This window comes from Monomorium pharaonis, chromosome 2 (genome assembly GCF_013373865.1).
Source record: "Monomorium pharaonis isolate MP-MQ-018 chromosome 2, ASM1337386v2, whole genome shotgun sequence".
Classification (NCBI taxonomy): domain Eukaryota; kingdom Metazoa; phylum Arthropoda; class Insecta; order Hymenoptera; family Formicidae; genus Monomorium; species Monomorium pharaonis.
Window position 1 is genome coordinate 14,609,558 of NC_050468.1, and position 21,963 is coordinate 14,631,520.

The window sequence follows — 21,963 nt, forward strand, 5'->3', positions numbered from 1 at the left end:
CGATCGCCCAGGTGCCGGCCGGCAAAGTAGGTAAGTTACCCCCGTCTTGCGCGAGACGACGTTGGCCGCGGGATAAAAGCCGTAATTAATTACGCAATTACCAGGTTCTACTTAAAGATAAAAACCGTATTTTTCGCTTCGATGCGGCTTACCGACAGCCACATTGCTCTAACCAGTTCCTCGTTTCCTCTTCCCCGTCACCCCTTTCAGATCGTCTCTTCCATTCTCCTCGTTCTATTTTCCACTCGCGCCGATTTTCGAGTGGCAAATCCTTTTGGGTTTTGCTGGCTGCGAAGGATGCGCGTCTCCACCTTTTCGCCGACTCATTCTACTTCTCTCTCTCTCTCCTTCAGTTTCGCCCTGCTCCTTCGCTTCTTCGCTATCTCACAGCCTGCGTATTCCTGCCGGTCTTTTTGTTACACCCGTTTTCCCAGGCATCCCTGATTTAGAGCTCATTTTCGTCGGCCGAAAGCTGTGCCGTTCTCACCCCTGAATCAACTTTGCGCCCTCCACAAATCACCGTCGAACCATTACACTTTGGTCTCTCTCTCTCTCTCTTTTCCCTTCTCTTTCTTCTCTCTCTTCCTCTCTTTCATTCGCTCTTGACGCTACTTTACTGTTGCATTATGAGTGTACGCGTCGAGCATAGATAACTTCGGAGGGTGAATAAAAATCTTCGAAGAAAGAATATAGAGAAAAAACTTAGAAAGAAAAAATGAGAGAGAGAGAGAGAGAGAGAGAATATGATTGATCAGCGATGAACAAAGTCAGATTATTCGAATTCGAAGCACGCAAAAATAAGTTTTAAATTTTTTACATAAATTTGATATAATTATAGTTACATATAATTATTATTATACATGTTGCATTATAGAAAGTAAAACATAGTAAAACATAGTAATAATCAAGCAATTATTGTGCCAACAGTAGCAGTGAATTTTTAAGTTAGGCTGTATCGGTGAATACTTCGATTATTATTTTCTTATTTCGCTCATGTCTTTATATCAAATGGGTGTCGGCACTATTCTAAATCAATTTGAAGGCATCATGACTCCTTACACGTTTATTGCCTCTGATCGCGGATCCTCCCATTCGGGCTCACGTTACGTTACGGCGTAATATATCGTCGTCCTGGGATCACCATCGTAATTATCCTCTAATGCCAATTCATAAGAGCGTCCGCCATTTTCAAAGCCTCGCACGTAACTCTAGGAGAAACACGGCGGCGGTACACTCTAACACGGACGCAACTTCGGCCACCACAGCGGCATTCGGGCACACGTACACGAACTTTGTTCCTCCCCCTGGGACCAATATACGTGTATCGTTCTCTACGATAAGAGGCCACGAGGCAGCGGTGCAAGGAGAGACGTCTTGATTCCTCTCACCGAATTTTCCCTCTTTAGCTCTTCCTCTCTTCTATCTCTTCCTACCTCGCTCCCTCTCTTTCCGCTGCGATTTTCGTTTCCGGACAGCTAATCAGCCGACGACGACGCGGCACGATTACCTAAACGGATTTAACGGGCCCAGGACGTTTAAACGAGGCAGCGAGAGTAAAGGCGATTCGGACCGGCAATTCGAGATACCTTTCGGCAGCTTCGGGGAAAGGAGAATCAAGTCGAGACTCGCCTCGTGGCATTTCTGATGTGGCCATCGGTGCGGGCCATGAATCTTTCATGCGTCAATCGTTCCTTGTCCCTTACTTTTTCAGCTATCCACGCTCTCTCTCTCTCTCTCTCTCTCTCTTTTCTCCTTTTCTTTTCTTTCCGCACTTGCAGGTTGCCTTTCGCAGCTCTCTGTGGAAATCCCAGCCAGCCGACGCTTCGAGTTATCAGTCAGCAAAATCTGTCAATCGCCGGGGCTAACGTATTTCAGCTGGCAGCACTGCCACAATGCTACCGTCGTAGCGATCCATTCCTTACGCTTTTTCTTATACTCAGTGTTGTCTACCCTTTTGCTCGCCTCACGTTCGTTTCCTTCGCCCTGCTCGCTTCGTATTTTTACGGGCTTGCGTACCACTCGCGCTCGTAGGGGAATTGAAGTTTAATGGGGATTGACGCGTAAAGCCGATCTCCGACTATTTCTTTCAATTTAATCCCGTTTCCCGTAATTTGTGTTTCATTACGCGAAGCAACGTTGCCTCACATATACGAAGTAATTTTGGCAGTAATTGCTTTCGTGTTGTACGAGACGGTTTATTATTACCGAAGAAAAAAGTTTTGCGATGCTAATTTTGCTCCGCATTTAGAACGATATAATTTAAAGAATCCAGGGAAGATGGGAAACTCAGTGGAGATAGGTACGTAAAGTTTTCCTAATTCTGAACACTTTTTTTCAATTGAAATTAATGGACTTGAATGGAATTTTATTTTCTTGAAATGCAGCAAGTTGACCAACGTAAACATCGGTGTAATTACTTAGATTGCCGACTGTTCTACGGCGAGTGCTAGCATTAACAACATTGTAATTCTCGCCGAGTGGTGCCTTTTTCTTCACTTGATTCGTGCTTTAAAAATCTCGGAGAGACGGACAAAAAGTTTTCCACTTCCCCTCGCGCGCCCCAAAAGAACCAACAGCCCGTAAAAGTCAATTTCTGTTTGCTAATGCGTCGCGGATTTGTTGCTCCAATAACGGAAGTGCAACGTCTCGTTGACTTCTGAATTATTCAAGCGTTATCGAGTCTTACGTTTTACATTGCCACTTACTCCGGCGCCGTAATGGAAGGAAACGGCGGACATTCCATACCAACGTGGCGGAGGCTGGAAAAAGTCGCTCTCAATTAAACATCACGCTTCACCCGGATAAGCCGTCGGACTTGACCTCGCGACCTGTCGACGATTCCGTAAAAGCAAGGGTAGAGGAGGGGCGGCGCGGCGCGCTTTTGTCGATTGCATATAATTAAAATTAAATTAATATTTACACGAACCCGTCTGTATAATCGCGATATTACAATTTATAATGTCACTCATAATTTATGATATTCATTTCGTGTATTGTCTGTTGTGGAACGAGCGGATTAATATTAATAGCGAAGCGCCATGGACCGCGCGACGCGAGTCGGAAACAATACGGCTGGCGAAATCGTTTAATCAAGCCGCACGCGTCGAATATTTACGCATTAGCCCCCGAGTCTTCGGCAAATCCTGCGTGGCTCGATTTCTTCCGCGGTTAATCCTACGCCATGAAGATCGAGCACTCCCGTAACGTCGAAGTCTGGCGGGGTGCGCGGCCTGCTCTCGTTCGCGCATCTATTTTCGTTTTCTTGCATCAATCTCATTACGAGTCGTTGGGTGGGGGGGAGGGGGGCAGAGAGGGTGAAGGGGTGGTTTGTCGTCCTCGCGAGAATGTAATATGGATCCGGTTCTACGACGCGATTCTAATCGCAATTCTACGGAGCGCACGAGACACCGACTTGAAATCCGATTCGAATTCGCAGGGGGTGACGAACGTACGGGGGTAGCACAATGGGGGGGGGAGGGAAGGGAGACAGGCGAGGAGTATGGTCGGCCCCAAGGCTCATCGTTCATTCATGGGGCATTTACTCGGTATCCCCGTAAAGCCGAGCTCCCTCTCCTTTCTCCCTCTCTCTCTCTCTCTTTCCGTCTCCGTCTTTCTCACTCTCCGATGGCACAACGGCAACCCCTTATGCCTCCTTACATCATTCTCTTGTCCGCCGGAATGGATCGGGATCAGGCGGATATAATATCTTCCTCGAGGATTCATTTTCGAGCGCCGTTGACCACGGGGCCGTTGCGCCGCGCTGCGCCGGAACCTCGGCGGCGTGACAACTGCAATTCGTCTTGCGTGAAGCACCGTTCACGAGGCCATTACTCTTGAATTCGGAAGTCCAACAAACGAATCCCGCCATTGTTTCGCTGACCGTGCCGTCCCGAGATTCGTGCCAGACGCTCGGGTGTCACGCGTTTTACATTAGCGTTTATGTTAGGAAATTATCACTCAACCGCCGCAATTCATCTTGCGCCCGCAAACGTTGCACGTGTCATACATCATATATTAAGCCAACCTGATGTTTCGTACGTCTAGAAACATTTATTTTTTTAAATGCATTAAACTTATATAAGATATTAAACTCAAAAAAGAAGTTTCTAAAATATTAAAATGTTTTTGTTTTTCTATTTTCTAAGTAAATACTGAAAAATGTTTTATTTTTTAAAGGCTATTTAAAACATTAAAATATGTAAATCTGTTAAAGCTTCAAACGTTTTTAAATCTAAACGCCGTTTAAAACATTTCTAAGTGTTTAAGAAACGGAGACAGAAATAAAACATTTTTAACATCTTAAAATTAAACATTTTTTTAGAGTATAGATAAAAAAGTAATTGAGTTTACATTCTTACAGTTGTATACGAAACACCTTTGGTAAAAGTAGGGACTTGTGTAGGACAGTAAAGACTCTGTATTTACTGCAACAAGTAGGAAACTTTGCGTTTTTCATTTCTACTGAAAAATTTGATGTTCTTGCGTTACAACTCTCTCGCAGTAAGTCACAATCCTTTGTACGTTACGTCTCGTGACCGGTACTTTTTATCGTGGCTTTCTTAACAGCTTGCTGCGGGATTTTAGTGCTTGTAGCGGCGGCAGAACAGGTAGGTGTAATATATTCCTGGAGGATTCATTTTCCAGTGCGGCTGACCGCGGTCGTCCGCTCTCTCTCTGCAGGAACTTTGGCCACGTAACAACTGCAATTCGTCTTGCGTGAAACATCGCACCACGTCGTACTGAATAGTTAGCCACCGGATTTGGGAAGCCTTAAACGCGAAATTTGCAAAATGCCGTTTCGCCATTTCTCCCCCGTTTCTTATTTTTTTTAATGCGGCAAAAACCCAATGGTTCGACGTTTATGTCGCATGGGGAATTAATCCGGTTTAATTAGATCCACATACGGAAATTGTCGAAATAATTATTGCAGAATATTTTACACGAGGGAAATGAGATAATGAAGCAATTAACTCGGTAGTGTCAACAACGAGGCATTAACACGATAAATTTTGTGGTCGCTGAAAACACATGTAATTGCAAATTTGGCAATAGCTTTGAATGTGGAATAATGAAATACTTTTGGTTTCAAACTTTGTCAGTAATATAAATTAAACTGGTTTATTTTGTAATATATGCATTAAATATATTTAGAAAAACAATATATATACATACACACGTATAACTGATATATAAAACAAGTTGTAAAATTTTTTATTATTTATAATTTTATTATATGATCCTAATAAATAATTGTGAATATTTATGTATATATAATACATAATTTTTTACTTATTTCTATAGGGATTTCAATAAAAAACAAAAAATTTTATTTTTATTCAAGATTTTAATATTTTAACTTTTACTTTTTAATTTAAAAAAATTTGTTTTTTAATAATTTTCTATAAATAAGTTGGATTGGTTTTCTATACTTAAACTTCTTTTTACCCCTTTATGCTATGAAAAATATTGGGATCAACCGGACGTAATATTTTCTTCTGGGAATCTTCTTCGGGGCAAACTTGCCGCAGTCGGTGCGGCGTGTTCGAACTTCTAACCCGCGTGACAACTGCAATTTATCTTTCCGACCCGAAATTTCGTGGCTCATTATTTACAACTGTATCTGTGCGCAGAATGAAATTCGATAAATGGTCAGTTGTAATGATGTGATTACAATTTATCATAATCGCGTGATAGTAGTATTTATTATGTCGCATGTCGTTTAGCTATCGATAATTTTAACAGAAATATTGACATAAACTGGTTATTTTGTAGTAAATAGTAATAATTTACTATTTACTGTGATTTATTAATAATAGGTACACAACAACGAAATAAATATATTAATAATTTAATTAATAAAAACATTGTGTGTGTGAATAATTTACATACAATATTAATATTGCTATTAAAAATAGATTTTTTGCATGTAATTTGGTATAAATTCTATATAATGTCCAAAATTAATAAATGTATTAAGAACAATAACTATCACATAATGCTTCTATAGATTAAAAAAACATATAAATTGTAAAAATTTTAATAAAGTTTGTAATATTGATATTTATTAATGTTGAATGATAATAGTAATTTATTACTTTTAATTAATGTTTTGATTTTTATACTTTGCTATTAGAGATCAAAATTATAAAATTTGTATTGAATATTTATTAATACGAAGATTATTATTAATACGAATTAATAATAAAAAGATATTAAATTATTACAATAAACAAAGAAATATTACTATATATTATACTATAAATAGCAAAATATTTGAATACTATAGCACGATTTTGTTAGGATATAAAGATTATCTATAAAATATACGTCTTGTTACCATGAAGCGCGGAAGAGTCTCTTCGATTTATCGACAAGATTATTTGACGAAAGAATGAAATAGATGGTAGTTGCAAAGTTTCATAGTTTTCAAGAACGCGATTACTCAATTTATTTTACTTTTATCCATCGAAACAAATCAATTTTGACGCTTCGTGTTTTGCATTTTATACGAAACTATTATAAAGCGCTTCTAATTTTATCAATTATGACTTTGCATCAGATATAATTTTCTAATCTTATATTTATACACTTTTTAATAGGCCGGTTTATTAAAGTAGAACTTGCTAGAATCAATTACTTTTTTTAGGATGTATTAATTTTATACATTTTTTAATGACGGTTTTTGAATAGAATATAATAAAATTTTATTGAAAAAGAATAATAAATTAATAAAATTAAAATTAAAATGTATGAAAGCAAAAATAAGATTAACAATTAATATTACTTTATAAAAAATAAAACCTTGTTATAAATATAAAATTTATAATTTATTATAAAACCTTGTTATAAATATAAAATGATAAAATCCATTTTTTTATTTACTGTTAAATTTAATATTTTTTACAATTTATGAAACTTATAAACCACTGGCGGTTTAGCTGTTTTATTATTGAAAGATTAATTCCAAATTATTATATACATAAAAGAAAGTTCCAATCTGTGATTATTTTTGAAGAAATTATTTTCATCTTTTTAAATAAGCGAAACTAAAAATTAATTTCATTTATTATAAAGTGGTATCAATAAATTATCAACAAACGTAATAACGGTAATGTGATAATTGCCCATTCTTCTTTTCGCCGCAATACCGAAGATACCAAAAGTAGGAAACTAAATCTTTGTGACTCAATTATTGGATCCTCATACCTCGACTGGCGATGGTCGGGACGATATAAAACCCGGAGAGTGCAACCTCCGCCCCTCTTTCTTCCGTCACTCTCGTTGCATCCGGGCGACCGCGCGATGAAACGGCACTCAGATCGAAGGTTATTATAAATTCCAATCATAGAACCCGATCGATAAGCCGCGAAGCTTCAAAGAAAATTATAAGTTGCGCATCGTGGCTCGCGGGACGATGGCAGAGGGAGGGGATCAGGGGCTACACGGTGAGAGGTTGGGGATGAGATAGATCGGAGAGGGACGAGGTGGACTGGGTCGTAAAGCCATGAAAGCGCTTCCAACAGGACGGCAATGCTGGCAGCTTTTAAAGTTAATAAATTCGTCGGCTTGCTTTACTCTTCCGAACGTTTTCTCCCTCCTCGACTTTTCTTCTCTCTTTTCTTGTCTCCCTTTCTCTCTCACACACACACACATTAATGTCATCCTCGTTTTTATTTGGGAAAGAGAGAGAGAGAGAGAAATGTAAACTTAGTTTGCACGGGAGAACGGCCTGACCGAATTTAATAATAACCCTCGATAATAAATCAAGCTTATATTTAGTGCCGCGTCCCGCTGTATTAACCATTTCGGACAAGTACCAGCTCCTACCCCCGAGAGAAGCGGGTAAAACTTCGCGCTGTGCCGACGGCTCGATTGTGGGGTAGCTCGCATAAATGGCGCACGGAGGTGTAATCTCGTACGCGAAGTTATCCAGGCGTGGTATTGTTCAACATATTGCGTTATGCTTATGCTCTTGCTGTCGTTACGCTGTATACGTTTCCGTGTTTCATTAAGTTAATTAATGCGCGTTATATAGATAGTTGCAAGCGCGACTCCGATTCCCTCCTCCCCTCCCCCATTCACGCGCGGGGGAGGTGGGGCGCCTGGCTAAATATTTTGCTTGCATCGGCTCGCCGCGGAAAATCGCTCGTTGATAAAACATCGCGCGCCGTTGTAGTACCATGATTACTGTTATTAAATCGCGCCTCGTACGAAGCAAACCTTTTAATTGGCTTCCTCGCGTATTTCCTGACATTTCTTTGTTCCCATTTTAATTTCACATAACTGGCGCGTAAAATTTATGATTTCTTGTCAAGTCGTAAGTTAATTTTTAAAAATATTTCATTATTAGGATATGATCAGATTTTGTAACAATTGTTTGTTTTCTCTCTCTTTTATGTGTTTTGAAACATTTATTTTGGGATGCTTTTTATTATTTATATAAAAGTATATAAGTTTTTACGTTATAAATTTAACATTTAAACTTTTGATTTTACGAAATTCGATGTGACCATTTTTTTTCTCGTGACGTAAATTTCGTGTATAGCGGACGCGCGATCTCGTCCCTCTAGCACTTTCATCTTCACACGTCAAAAAACTTGGCCGCTAACAAACCACACCCATACTCAACCCGGAAGGACCATCAGGTGACCCTCTACTCGAGCTCCCCCGCTCTTTGTTATACGATTATTGCCGCAATACCCAGGTGGACTTGCCCTTCGTAATCGTAGCCGAACCCCATCCGCTCACTCTTATATGCCGCTTGTAAATCGCGTTCATAGAACGCATTATACGCCCCCTTTCCATGGAAACCATCGCCCCAGGATAGAATATTTAACGTACATGTGCGAAAATATGCATGTTAACTACCAAAAGAAATCTTTATTATATTATCTTTGTTATATGGATCGTGAAAACTTTCAATAATACGAACAATAGTTAATAAACAATAGTTATTGTATATAATTTGCTTTGGATATGATTGCAAACATTTATTTCTGTTTTCAATAATTTAATTTTTCGCTTCATACACATCACACAAAATATTTCGGTAGATTTCCGATTGACGGAAAATACCATTAAAGGAGACGAATTATGTGATGTGTATAAATATTCTCCACGCGTACGGTTTTGCAATGAGTCGATATGAAATCTCACTTAAATTAATTAATAATTCTAATCGCAATGCGGCAGTTCACCGGCAATTTTAATTCCGCGCTTCATATGGAACTCGACAAAAGCGAGAATTGCAATTTTCCCTCGCTTCAAGCTCGTCGAGATGGAATCTCAAAATTTCACAGGCCACTTTTTTCGATTCCCCATCGGATTGGCACCTCGGTCATATTAATATTAATTCGCAGTTCCCCGATGTACCATACGCGAGTCGATGGTAGATGCGTTATGACACACATAGCTTTTTAATAACCCTCTCCTTCCCCTCCGCGAAGTAACGCAACGTAGCGACCGTATTACGTCAAACGTCGACGCGGAGTTCGACATGAAAGTCAGAGTGTAATCGTAAGGAAGTATCATATCGTGAGTATACGTATCGGACGCCGGCGTAAAGAAATATTCGGGGTTATATTTCAATCCGTCGGAGTACCCACTTTATGTACCTACGTCTCATCCGGCCGGGGACCACAGATGGATAACCGACGGGGCGGTAGGCGGTGTGAGAAGGGGATGAAGAAGGAGGCGGCGGAGGCGATATTTTATGGGTTACCGGCTTTTATTGCACGAGACTTTTAGGACATCTCTTAAGGGAGGCGTGTTTGTAGTATTATTGGTAATGCGGGACGTCATCTCAAGGTATATCATAGGGCTTCGTCGTATTATAGTTACGGTCTTAGAAGTCGTCTGTATCGCGGATGGCTCTCGTACGGTAGCTCTATTAAGAACTTCTTACATTCAACTATTCAATTTCAAGAAATTCCATGGATCCTTTTTGAACTTAAGGGCTTGAGTAAAGAAGTACAAGTGATCAAGCCGTATTAAGCGCATGTACAAAGATTAGAAGGAAAATCGATCTTTTATAGTTGCATTATTTTACTTCTATATTTTTCAACCTTGAGAATTATATAATTAAAATACTTTTTAACAAGAACATTGAGTATTACATTTAATTTAATAAAAATGTGTAACTTCTCTCTGTTTCTCACGCAAACTTCTCAATGAATATTTGCAATGAATATTTGAAAAATCGGGATGTTAGTAATTTAATTTTTAGACTAACATTGACTTGTTAGAGAAAATTTGTGATGGAGGTATATATTATATTTTAATAGTATAATTAAAAAATTACTTTTTTAATATATTTGAAAAATAGTTCTTCCTACACATTTAGATATATCAGGCATCTTATTTTCCGCAAGTCAATTAATATGAAAAAATTTAATTAATTGTACCTTTCTCATTCTCTTTATTATGTATTGAATAAGAAGAAAAACGTACAAGAGTCATTAAGAGTATTTATTAATGGAAACAATAAAACAAAGTTAGATTTAACACTTTATTAGGAATCGAGTAACAAAAAAAAGACAAAATCAATATAGTAATTAAATTAATAGAGTTTATTCAAGGAAAGATAGCAATTATTCGTGTTCTTGAATATTGCGCTCTATCACAATGCATCATTTCAACAAACTCTCGCCAGAATTGTAACGACTTATATTGAAGATCGAATATAATATCATCACTTGTTATTGCGAGTACAAACTAAACTCCGCCGTCTTCGTCGAGCTATCATTTACCTTCCGTAACGAGGAAAGGTAGGGACGATAGGAGAGGAAGAAAGCACGATAGAACGAAACAGACGGAAGAACGAAGAAACAGAATCGTACTCTTTTACTGATGCATTAACCGCAGCCGGTGTAACGGGGGTACCATCCAACGGGCGCGGTGCGATGGCTGTTCTTCGCGAACTTTGAATCAGATTTTAATTAAACAAAATTGCGAAATGATGTTTCACTATCAGCTATAGGCGTTCTACGGCTACTAGTAGTCAGATGTCCGGACGAAATTAAGTTTGATTCGTCTTCTTTCGCGGCAGCTGCGGGCGGCCAGGCATAATTTCCACCGCAAGTTTGCGTATTGCTGTTGCTGGCGAACTTCGAGATGGAACCGCGCGGCCGTGATAACGCGCGGGAAATGATCGACGACGGAAACGGGAGCGATCGGTCTCGATAAATACTCCCGTCGGGATTGTTCTTTCCTTTCTTCGTTCAGCTACCCTCGCGCGGCGCACAGCTGAGATTTCCCCAGTAATTAGGTAAGAGATCGTGGGTGACTAAGAGGGGCGGATAATTAAAAAAGTTTAACTAAAGAAAATCGCAGATGCGTGACGGCCTAATATAGTCTTGGAGAAAAATACGGGGCACATTTTAATAAACTAGTCCACATTCATGCAGATAAATTGAAACGGTAGAGACTTGAAGTGTCCCATCGGCGAGTTGAATTAAACTAAAGAGAAACAAAAGGTGATTCACGCATGTGATAATACGATGAAATTTAATCCCGATTATCTCGACAAATGACAACAATACGATCGACATAATTTCCGACGTTGAGACGCTCGTCTGCTTATGCTGGCAAAATTTAAATCCAGCCCACTAATTTAAGATTATCGCGGCGGATTAAAGGGGCTGCTTCTACTAAAATATCATATTTTAGTAGACCATATAATAATGTTTTACGATCAATTTCGTGCAAGTGGCAGTGGAGCAGGAGCTTTGAAACTGCAACGTAGACAAACAGGTGCCTCGCCCGGTGTTATTTAGCTTGATTCATCATGTTTCCCCGCAGCTGCAACGTCGCGCGTCGCGAACGCGCACGCGCCATCATGATTCTCGATATAACTCCGCGTTTCGAGTTTCCCCTAAAACTTTGCATCAGATACGTGGAAACGATATAGCGACATATTACACGCGCCATTGAACTATGCGCTATCGGCCCGGTTTGCGCTCGAGCGTATCATTTGCAATTCAAGACACCATAAGCGGATTAGTCCTTTGGAAAACATGCTTTCGTATCTGTTTTACGAGCGTGTGCAAGACGCTTAATATTGTCAGTCCCGATAATAGACGCATAAATGAGCGTGGTTGGGAATAACTACCGTTTGTTCAAAATGTCTTTTATAGCTGTACGCTTAAGTTATAAACTGTCGTATCATCAATACAGTATTGTTAGGTTGGAGGTTTTTCTTCTAAATTCGAGTTTTGTTATTATCACGGGGAGATATTTTGGGAAGGGTGAAATCCCTGATAACTCTGTGATCGCACGGTTGAAGACATCGAATATCTTGTCTCGTATTGACAGTCATCAACGGCGTGTTGGTTGAGTTGTCAGGGAGCAACGGATCGTTAAGTCGATGTCACTTGGGTATTCAAACGCGATGCAATTCGCGTATCGCGTCTCGCGTGCATAATTTCCATCGCGACATTCGTTTCGCCCGTCGCACTAATGGCCATGAGCCCGCGCCTCCAGGAGCCACTGGCACGAGTCGATGCCAGAGGTGAGGCGACCCTTTAAAAAACGCAGGAAACGGTTTACGACCCTAAAAATGTTTTATTCATGCCGCGCCAGGACTCCCACCCGTTTCACTAAACGCGCACACCGTCAACGTCGTATCAAACTTCAACTATAAGCCTGGCTGAACTCGAGTTTTCCGAAATGCGCCGGGCATGTGAAACTAAGGTCGTGGGTGGGCTGACCCTCTCGGCGTGTATCTCTCTCACGTTTCGCCTCGATATATCGCGTGCTCGATATAGCGCGAGCTCGCGACTACGTTCGGCGAACGTATTTTTCTCCTCCCACGTCTTGTTTGCTTACTTAGCCGATAAACATTCGAGCAGTGACATTTTCAAAGTTTCTCTAGTTTTGCGATTTTCTGTCATCTCGGGAGCTTTGCGCGTATATGATTTAGTCAGAAATTTATTTGATTTATAATTTTTGCAATTTTACTGTAGAATGTAAGTTTGAATAACTTTGTAAAATCATTATATGTGTGGAAGCTGCAATGACATCTCCGGGGGTAAAATGTTACTCCATACAAACGATATTTTTTCGAGCCAGACACCTTCATTTAAGATGATTTTAATTATATACATTGGAGAAGATTCTAAAAGATGCAAGTTTTGTAAAACTTAATATTTTCTCCCCCCAAAATATGGCATATAAAAGTTTTATTTGTTTTATTTATATAAATAAATAAAGGTTTCAAGAATATTAATTTTTTAATTCCTCATAACACGATAAAGTTATTCGAAAAAAAGTGTGACATCTTCTCTCAATTCACTTTTATATGTCTCCCCTATTATTCTCTTTAACTGTTAATGATTTTAGTGATCATATACATAAGCTTACTTTTAATTATGTTTTAATTAAATTTATACATTTAATTTGTAAAAAAAATTGGTTAAATGTAATTATTATGCCACCAACAATGCTTTAAGAGTCACGCTTATTAATATCGCTCCAACTTCATAAAATCGTGCAGTATAATAGATAATAGGTAGTCAGAAGCAAACTGATATGTTTAACGAGATATTCACATATTAATTACGTTTCATCGAATAATATTACTGTTGGATACGCTGCAACCTCTTTACTTTCTTAACGAGCTACGGGATATAACGATGATTTATACACATACGCAGGACACGTTGCCAAGTGCGCCGGGGCTTAACATAATGTGGCGTTGGGGGATTTAAATAATTAGCATAATGAGGTGAGCGAGGGTACGTGGCCGACGTCGCCTCGCGTGCCTCATTCGAAGACAGGCTCGGGGAACGGGAGGTCCCCATGGCTGAAGGGGACTCCAATTTCAAACCTGAGCACCGTGGCTGTCGAGGCGGCCCAGAAAGGATGGTCCGAGCCAACCGGCCCTTAGCAACCTCCATCTCGTATTACTAATTAATTATTCACAAGTTTACTTCGCGTTACACGAAAATTCCCGCCGTTCATCTACAGCCATATCCCCATTTGTTTTAACTTCGGCGTTGTTGATTTTGGCTTTGAGTGGATGTTTTTGTTTCCAGTTTGGCTCCTCGACGAATTTTTGCGTTTATAAAAGTTCACAAACAATTGATGCTTCTCTTTAAAAAAAAAAAATATTTAGCCTAGTATATCTTTTTTGTACTAATTATAATACTTTGTTAATATGTACTCACGTGAAATTCTTTTTCTCTGTTTCAGGTAAGCACATTTGCATACATTCTTCCTCCAGTTTCCTCCGAAAGCTATCGGTATGACGGTGACTCGACGAAAAGTAAGTTAATCACTCTCGAAATTTGTGTTGCGCGCAACACGCTCGATCACGCTTTTCCGGAAGAGCTAAATTCTTTTTCCGGCTGACAGAGCGTCGCATTGCACGGTGTCATCCCGTTTGAATGGGAGGCGCTCAGCGAGAGACAGCAAGGTCGAAAGTTGCGCGGCAGTCAGCGAAAGCGAATTCTGTCCCTCTACCGTCGGATATTCCAGCCATGTTCGTTAATTACCGCGAAGTAACATGGCGTGAGTAATAATAGTTTTGCGACTCCCGCGAACGGGTGGCCTGAAGGATCGGGGTTGGAGGGGGCCAACAATAGCGGAGTTAATTAGCTCCCTTGTCATTTTGTAGGAAATAGGGAAAAACTAGCCGACTATAAATCACTTCGTGAACGCTGGTAAAAAAGACTCGCGCGGTCTGTGTCGCTCTTTCGAGCGGGTATTCGGAGCAAAAGGAGCTTGCATGGCGGAACTTACTCGTCAGTCGAAGTTTCCATCGAGTCACGGATTTTTCGCTATTTTCTCTACAAAGAGGGCATATATTAGGAAGGGTATTCAATAGATCATGCTAAACATCTCGGGGGTGTATATTTCGTGATGGACGTATGTTGTTCACGGATGAGCGTAACATACGCTGTCTGAAAAATTTTTACCCAAGACCTTTATCTTTGTTTTTTACATAAAAATTATTAATCAGCCTTTTATTAATTTTTCATCTCTTCGTTAGACATGAATTTCTACCACATTTATATATCTGCGAAATTTGAACGCTTATCGACAGCCATTGGCGCATCAATAACTTCCGATTCTGTTGTTAATAAAAAAAGATTTAATGCGCTACCACGAGAGGAGAAACGTGTTGTTCTCTTTGTACGACTTTCTTAATAACGGAAACGAACCGAGCGTTGACGAAGCGAGCGCGTGACTGTGGCCTATTCAATACTATCTGCTACGCTCGTCATAAATTATGCGGAATTAGTCATAAACTTCTACCTATCTGGCTTCGCTTGTCGCGAGGACATTGGCTCACTTTCGGGTCACGTCGACATGCGCGCGTCCGCTCAATAAAGAACGGACGTTTTCAATTATGACTATCTCTGCTGTAATCGTGTTCCATTACGGCAAGGGATACGAATCGGCACGAATTCTATTCTAAAATGAAGGCACATTGAGCGGTATATCATATATAAAAGTCACGGAATGACGGGAGAGTCAGGTTCGAATCCTGGCTGATGTATTATATTTCGCGATAAATTATTTACATGTTTTTCGGAAAGGGGGGGAATTTTAATGATGCTTTCGAACATCCACTTAGTAATTTTAAGATTGCAGCACCAAGATCCGCTGCAAATCGAAATAGGTCATCTTAATTTTATACTTAAAAGTGCTTTGTCGTTTAAAAATTCATAACAATGAAAAACTCACAATAACACAATCCATTTAATGAAGTATTTAGATGTTCTTTTTTAAATATTATTACTCTTGTAATAAGAGGTTTTTTTTACAGAAATTAATCTATTGACATTGACGACACTTAAAGAAACACCGTTTAATTATATTTTTTCGCGTTTCCACTTTCAATTTAATACACGCAGTTCAATTTCTTTATCGAAAAATGTCGTTTAACTCTTTATTAGAAATACGGGATCCAATTATGCCCGGACTTACGAGCTTCGACGGGTGTTCAGCCGGCAGCAACGGCATTTGGCACGAACGGCGGCTTCTTCTTCTTCTTCTCTTCTTCTTCTTTGTCTCGAACTTCGTCGTCGAATAGCAGACCACAGGGAAGTACTTTTCCCGAGGCGTGACGTCATTTATTTCTCTCCACTACCGCGAGAGACCGAGTCACCCTCCGACATTCCGGAGAGTCGCGAGGGTGTGCCGGATATAACCGTACCATTCCCGGATTAATAACGTTAGCGCCTCTAAAAAGATCTTAACGTTAAGGTTTCGCACGTCGTGACGTGAAGGGATATTCGAGTCTCGACGAAAATTGGGTGGCTCCCTTTTGCTCTCTCTCTTTGTTCCTCCTCTCAGCTTCCTGGAATATCTAATGCCAGGTACGACGGCGGTCTGTTTATCTCTTCTATTAGCGTAAAGTCGAAAATTTCGTGCTCTACGTGCATTCGCCATCTGATCGAATTACCGAGATACTCGTGTCATTCTTTCCAGTTCTACAGAAACTTTTCGTTGCGAATGTTCGCACTTTTGAACTAATGTTTCGACCACCACTCTAGTTGAAACGTTAGTGCCAAGAGAGCAGGAAAATAGGAATATAACTTGGAATATAATAAAAACAAATGTGTGTCTAACATAAATTTATTGTACATTTTTCGAAAAAAATTGAGTGTTTTAAAATACATTCGATTTTTCCTTCTATAATTATATGAAATATTTATTATTAAAGAGCACACAATAGTACAATTTTTTTCAGTACAAAAGAGTTTTCTTAAGGGAATACAATTTATAATAGCGAAACTAATGCTAGGAAATCAGTTTGCTAGGAAAACAACAAATATGTGTGTAGGTGTATCTGTTTACCTCGCAATCACGATTTGACCACTTTGCTCAAAAGGATTATGTAACGTAAGCGCACATACGCACGTTCCATGTGAATCCAAAGGTTTCGTTTCAGTTGCATCGCCATTGGCGATATTGTGCCTTCAATGGCGCGCAAGATTCGAGGGATGAAGCCATTCGACCCACGAAAGTAGCCATTCTCAGATTAATAACGTCCGCTGTCGTCGAACAAAGATTTCACCGTCGACGATTTTCTCGCGCGCGTCGACACAAAGGGAGTCCACCAGTCTCTCGATGACCACCTGGGAAAATTGGGTCTGGTCCGTTTGGTGCCTATAGTTTGGTGCCGGAATATCCGTCGGTTCCGCAGAATACAGAATGACCGATGTCACCATGACCACTATCACTGCCAACGACACTCACGTTGGCGTGTAACGGCTTGAGATCGAGCTGTATGTTTACTCACTACGCCGAAAGTCAAAAACCCTTGAGTTTAATAACATCGCCCTTTTTCCCCCTTCCTGACTCCCGTTTTCGCCCACTTTCCGTCCTTCCTTCCGCCTTTTTTCTCATTCTCTGTGTATGCCTACAAGATTGACAGAAAGCGAAGAGAAAAAGTAAGAGAAAAAGAGAGAGAGAAGTAAGAGAAAAAAAGGAGGGTTGGCTTCACACGGTGACTAGAGTACAAATGTGGAGGTGAAGTATAAATGTTAGGGTACCCTATCCTTTGGAGAGGTGGCGAACGCGTGTTATGTGCCTGACATTTAAATATCGTAGCCGACGTTGGAGACTTCAGGGCGGGTTTACTATCGATTGCAATTGCAGATAGGACTGTTGGCCTACCCTCTTCGTTTTCACTCCCTTGTCGCTTGCGTTACGAGCGACCCTCGCGCGTTCTGCGACTCGAGAGGGTGCTCCAAAATTATCCTATTTCGAAAAATGTACGATCATGTTGCTTCGTAATCGAAAACACCAAGCGAAATGCTGGTTCACGCTGGCACGGTATGAAAGCTATAATTTGCTGCTTTAATCTTCTCGTAGTTGCGTGCTCTCAATAATTTTAGTGAAATTAAACATTATTATGAAGGTTCTTGAGAAAAACGAACTAAAGAAGATTTATAAGTTTAAAGTTTAAGCAGTTACTAGAAAAAATACATATACTGTGGTTTGTGTGTGGTTATTATAAAATTAATCATCATTTGATCAATCGATTACACAGTTCATTAAAAAGTGATTTTTTTCAAACAACAAAATGAGTATTTTTTATAATTAAAAAAAAATAATTTTAATTATTAATTATATTGATATTTTTTTAAACGCTGAATACGTATCTGATTTCTCCAAATTGCTTTATGTCACAATTTAGAGAAATTTGCAATTGAAGTAGCAAAAGAGAATTATTTTTACATACTTTTTTGTAATATAATTACAATATATGATGTGTTGAAAGAATTTTATTGCAAATCAAGATAAAGTATGTTGTTTCATAGATTTTTAGTCCTCAGAAGGAACTTTTTTATGTCGACTATGACTAATAAAACTCTGTCGATTGTATTATTGAAATCACGTGATTTCCCGATCACAAAATTAAAGGAAAGAAAGTTTAATTTAACGTAGAATCTAGCAAGGGCACAGATATAGATTTCTATTGTAGCTTAATATGCATGTATGTTTCAAAGTACTTTAAGGATTGTACAGACTATCACGTTCACTTTCAGTTCATAGCTGGCACAAACTTGCTGTCGAGATGTTCCCAAAACTCGCGAGCTTTGTCAAAGACCTATTGTTCTCTGATTTCGAGCTTTGGGATCTCGAGCTTCGAAACATAAATGAAAGGCTTGACAGACAATAAGATGTCTAAGCCATCTGAGAAGTAATGTTTCACGCGTTTACGTGTTATATCAAATTGCATTTTTGATCTCGAAAAGTCACGCTCTTTTACTATATAAATTATCAAAAATACTTTTGCAAACGAGAATGTTACTTTATAATTCATATTTCTCTCGAGTTATGTTTATGTAATATAAATTATGTAACATAATAAAACTTTCCACATACGTTTTCTTGTTTTTGAATAAATTATTACACACACGCACACACACACAAAGTATTGAAATTAAGAAAATAAAATTTTCTTAATTTTATAAAATAGATAAATTTGTTAGAATGCTTTTCTTACAATTTTATAAAGAAAAATACTAAAATTTTTACATTATAATTTAATATTATACACAAAAATTATGAAACATGTAACAGTAATTTTTTTATGATAACATTATTTAATTTTATTGATATATCTACCATTACCATTATTCAGATTGAAGATTCAAGCTTTAAAATCAATTCAATTGCGAGGTTTAAATTAGAAATATCAGACCGTCGAGCATCGGGTGATGGTAATATCGTAGACCAAGTTCACAGATTTACGACCATAGAAATAAAAGAATATCCGAACGTTTCTGTAGTATGCGGCATACCGGATATCGAACATGACGCCAGTAGTAACACGCGACTGGTACGGTACCACCTGCATTGGTACTGAGAGAACAGAACTTTCGGTTAGGAATTGCTTTCCGAAAAGGGGTTGGGCAGGGCCGAGAGGGTTTTAGCATCGAGCCACCGCTTGATCGTCGGTATCGCGAAGCTACCGGCGGAACAACCGGTAATTTCGTCAGTCGAGTGAATTTTGTAAACGGATCTGAAACTCGCCTAACTTTCCAACGGTATCCATCACTTCGTAACACTTTTTCCCAATCCCTCTCCTCCGCCGCGCCGAACGATTTGTGCGAATTGCAAGTTGGTATCTGGAGGTAAAGTTTTGATTTCGGACTCGCTAAGCTTTGACTCGTGAATCAGTCGTGAATTAACATCCGTCGATTAAAGATAGTATTTCGCCTCTAAACTTTGTATTTCTTCGAAAGTATCGTCGATAGATTATTTTCAGTATCATTAAAATTATTTTTTTCCCGTATTTTACTCTCATGCTTTATTCTTTTATCCACTTTTGATAGTGCGAAAATGTATAAAAATGTATTTGTGGCATTAAGCCATATATTAATGTTATCTTCTGTATTATTATCTATTCCGATTTTTTACTTTTATTTTTGGTGGCAATCTATTTAGAAAAATATTTTTTGTAGTTATCTTTTAAAAAATATATATATAAAGCGTGTATTGTATGTTATTTTTCGTTATTTATCTTTTCAAGAAATTATAACTAAATATTTCAGTATAATTAATATTATACGTTTAGAGAAGCGAATACACAGAGTTAGTGTGAAGTAATAAATTTTGCACATATTAGTATCTTTTGATGATCGAAATAATTATTCATTGTGCAGCAATGTAATATAATGTACGTCACAAAGTGTCTAAAGTGAAGGCCGATTCGTGGTGCGGCACTTTACACTGATCCGATCGCGCGCATATGCGATCGTTAATGCGTCATTAACTGCGGATCAGGCGATCTTCGGCGTTGTCCGTCGGTAGAAACAATATGCTGGCTATTAATAGAGTTTCTATTAAGCGCTAGGATAATCCAAATTCTCGGGATAATACTCCGGCCACAATTTCATTTTCCATTAACGCCAGCGTGGAGATCGATTGCTTTGCGATCATCGGCACTATTATTGCCCCGGCGCCAATAATGGAAGGTACATACCATGATGATTAACCGCGTTACGTTCAACTAAATCGGCCCTAATTTGGTGACAATTTTTTTTTCACCGGGGCGTTGTCGCGACTTGATGGAAAGTGTAATTGTGCGTAGACAAGCGATTGTGATGTCGATCGAACGCGTCATTTAATGAGAGTATTGCACCGCGATTACGTCAAGAGGTATTTTTATGATAGCGAGGGAAAAAGTTACATCGAACAGAATAATATATAAAGTACACAAGCGGAGAGACATTAATTGAAAAAGATGAATTAACTATTATTTACAGCGGAGACTCCGCGGAGAGCGGGGAACGAAGCAATACGACGAGACTTTATATTCATCGGGGAGCCATCGTTGATTTTCAGGGCGCAGCAGAATTTTTTTAATTCCCATAATTGCGAACGATATGGCGCAATCTACCATCGCGCGAGAGAGCCGGTTATTGCAGCGTTCATTAGAATATTTCGACGCGGCGCCACCCAGAACCGCGAAGGGGTACCAGCAGCGCGGTTCGAGATAGCCAGTTTCCAAAGTTAATAAATCATTCCTGTAATTGCCAGTAATTCTGTAGTTTCCACCACACACCACTTTCCGCCTCAACTTTTCGTATAACTTGGCGCAACTTCGACGCGAAGATCGGTACGCCGTTTTCACTCCGCCATCGAAGCGAGCTTTAGTGAGATGGGAAAAGACGAAGGAAGAGGATGTGGAGGAAGAGGAGGAGAGAAAAAAATATATATAACGCGGTCCATTTACGCGGAGGAGTCGACTTATCGACCGACCGGCTCAGCCCCCAGTATCCTTCTTTATTGCAGTTTACGATCCTGCTTTTCCACGATTCCTATTGCATTATCATGTTTTACCGTCATGCTCTATATGTTTCATTTCATATATACGTCATTTGCACAGCGGTTGGTCGTATGATACGTTTCTCGTTAACCTTTGCACTAAATTGCTCGAGACTTTATCAGATTAACGCGTATTGCATAAAATGATATTTATGTCGTTCATATAGACTCGGACAGGAATAAAAAATATATTTAACAATTTTAGAAATAATCTTTCTTTAACATTATAAATCTTTTTTTACAATTTTTAAATGTATTATGTTAATTATTTTGATAAAATTATATTTAAAGTAAATTTATATTTAAAATTTACTTGGATATAATCGAAAAATTAGAATGTTTTAATCTGTTTAAAAACTATATAGCACGTTATTCAAAGTGAAATTAATATTACATCAAAATTTTGAATCGATTGATCGTGTAGTTTCTAAGGAAATAAAAGTTTAAGTTAAAGTTTTATACATCTTATAGAAAATGCACTAAACAGTTGATATCACGTCATGTTACTTTTTGAAATGCTTCGATACACATACAAATTATATGAAGTTAGAGAGAAATCTTTTTGTTTGTCCTCGAAAAAGCTTAACTCCATTTACTATGTTTTTTACATACATATGAAAAGTTGACGTGCTTATGAACTAAAAATGATTTTTGATGAATTAAAGAAATGTAACG

At 38.9% G+C, this 21,963-nt stretch overlaps 1 protein-coding gene and 1 long non-coding RNA gene across 8 annotated transcripts in view; one reads left to right on the forward strand and one right to left on the reverse strand.

The window, feature by feature from the left end:
- Nucleotides 1-21,963, forward strand: part of LOC105834902 (polyglutamine-repeat protein pqn-41) — a 385,320-nt gene that overhangs the window by 277,405 nt on the left and 85,952 nt on the right. The window lies entirely within an intron of this gene.
- On the reverse strand, nucleotides 8,420-18,838 carry LOC118644591. Its single transcript, XR_004962360.1, has 2 exons — nucleotides 14,166-18,838; nucleotides 8,420-14,090 (listed from the first exon to the last, which is right to left on the reverse strand). It is a non-coding gene; the product is annotated as an uncharacterized LOC118644591 (long non-coding RNA).